We start from the raw sequence: 2,502 nt of genomic DNA, 5'->3' as shown, positions 1-2,502 counted from the left end.
CACATTGGTGGCCCATGTTCATTTTGGAATCAATAATGACTCCAAGATCCTTTTCTGCCTCTGTGCTGATGAGAAGGGAGTTCCCCAGCCTGTAGGTCTGCTGCTGGTTCTTCCTCCCCAGGTGCAATATCTTGCACTTGTCAGTATTGAAACCCATCCTGTTCTCATCCGCCCACCCCTGTAACCTGTCTAGATCGAGTTGCAGCCTGTCCCTCTCCTCCAGCGTGCCCACTTCTCCCCACATCTTAGTGTCATCCACAAATTTGAACAAGGTGCTTTTCCCCCCCTTGTCCAAGTCGCTGATGAAGATATTGAACAGTGCGGGCCCCACCACTCTTCTTACCTGAATTTCACACTCCCGGTGCAGGGAGGCACAAACAGCCCTACAGTCCCAGGCCATAAGCCCCTGCTACACAGGGACTTCCGGCAGGGTAGCAGGGCTGGATGGGCCCTGCTGTTGCAGGAGCCTGCCGTGGCTTCCCCTGGGTCCTGCTGCTGCTGTCTCCTGTCATTTTGATTCAAAAGGGATTGGACAAATTCTTGGAGAAAAGGGGCATCGGTAACTATTCAACATGGGAGTTAGGGATGCAGCCTCTGAATCAGAACTTCCTAGATCTTAAATGCTGGAAGCTCCAAGCAATAAAGAAACAGGGGAAAAACTAGGTGTACACTGATAAAGATTTTTGGGGGCGATATCAATGGCTGATTTTTAATGAGCCATATCAGCTGATACCAATCCAATTGCCAATATGCAGTCCGGCAGCTTGGAGAGCAGCATCTGGCTGGCAAGTCTGTTGTGGGGGAAGGGGCAAGGTGGGAGGAAAGGGGTAGCGGGGGCAGACCAAGGCCCCTGCGGTGAGGAAGGGAATAGGACTGGCTCTGGACCTGGGGTAGGGACAGGCACTGAACAGCTAGGGCAGGGCGTGGTGTAGGATGGATCCATGGCTCATCCAGGGGGTGCAGGCACCCCAGGAGGGTATGGGGTACATGTGCCCCCCAGATTTGCTTGCAGGGCAAGGGCAGGCTGCGGCTGTGGGCTGGGGCCAGGGGCAGTGCCAGGTCCTTCCTGGAGGTGCTGGGCCAGGCTGCACTCAGGTCAGGTGGCGGCAGCACTGGGAGTGGGGCTACAGAGAATTTTGGGGTGGCTGTAACCCCCGCCATAGCCTCCCCTCCCAGCGCCGCTGATGCCTACCCCAAGCACAGCCCCAGCCCAACCCCCCTGCCAGGAAGAGCCTGGCACTGCCCTCACCCCACGCACGGATCCAGGTGCACGGCCCCCATGCCCTTCTGGGTGCATACAATGGCAGGAGCTGCTCGGCAGCAGCTGCTCGTCCCCTGTCCTGTCCCCCCAACATCCCTTGGACAAGCCGCTCATGACTCCATCCCATGCCCCGCCCTGCCCCAGCTGTGCAGTGCCTTCCCTAGCACCAGCCCCACTCCCTCCCTCACCACAGGAGCCTTGGTCTACCTCCCCTATGCCCCTTCCCCCCGCAACAGACTTACCAGTCAGACACTGCTCTCCACGCTACTGGGCTGCACTCGTAGCCACCTGCATGCTGCGCTGTAGATGCACGCGCATACACACAGCATTTACTGGCAAAATTATCAGCCACACCAGCCAAAAAAAGCCAACTGCTGATGATGTCAATTTTCCTTTTATCGGTGACAATATGATATGGGACTGATGTATCAGTGCACCTCTAGAAAAAACCCTTAGTCATACCCAGTTCACTCTCCTTTTCAGCATCTGCTCTCTGCCACTGAGAGACACAAGAGACTGGGCAAAAGAGACCTAAGGGCTAACCCAGCACATGGCAATTCTTACGGTTTTATATTCCTATTCTGCTTCACAAATATCCAAACAGATTTGGCAAAAAGGCTAGGGATTTTCTCCCAAAGGTACCCTCCCCCATACATTTCCATGTCAAACAATAAAGCCATGCGCCATCACCAGTCTACTTCAGCAGCAGCCAGCCTCTTTGGCAAACATGCCACAAGTTAAATTCAAAATAGGAGATGATGCCACTCCAATAACCAGTCACCACTGGCATGTGTTAGCCCTCCGTTAGGCAGCACCTTTCCCCGCAGTTGCCACAGACCCAAACCCTTAAGCTAACACTGCCTGCCACCCAGCCTGTCACTGCTGGCACCTCCTTCAATTTGGTGCCCAGGGCTCACGTGCCAAACATACCAGCTGCCCCCGCCACTAGCCCACGCCGAGGTGGCGTATACCTCAGAAGCAGTACAAGGGCTGGCAAGGATGGGGCAAGAAAGCAACTCCCTATCTCCTAGGCAGGGCTGCCTTGCACCTGTTTTACCAGCGGCTTGGGCAGCACGGCCAAGAGCCCCAGTACTGAGGCACCACGAAGAAAAATAAACGTGTGATTTTCCAGGGGGGGTTTCATCCAGGAGCCCCCAGACGCCAGGCCGAGGACGGCTGCTCCCCGGACAACACCTTGAGCCCTGCCCGCAGGCAGGCACGTGCGACCGCCGCCCCGCCGC

This window comes from Alligator sinensis, unplaced genomic scaffold (genome assembly GCF_000455745.1).
Source record: "Alligator sinensis unplaced genomic scaffold, ASM45574v1 scaffold274_1, whole genome shotgun sequence".
Classification (NCBI taxonomy): domain Eukaryota; kingdom Metazoa; phylum Chordata; order Crocodylia; family Alligatoridae; genus Alligator; species Alligator sinensis.
Note: the sequence above shows the minus strand (reverse complement) of the source record.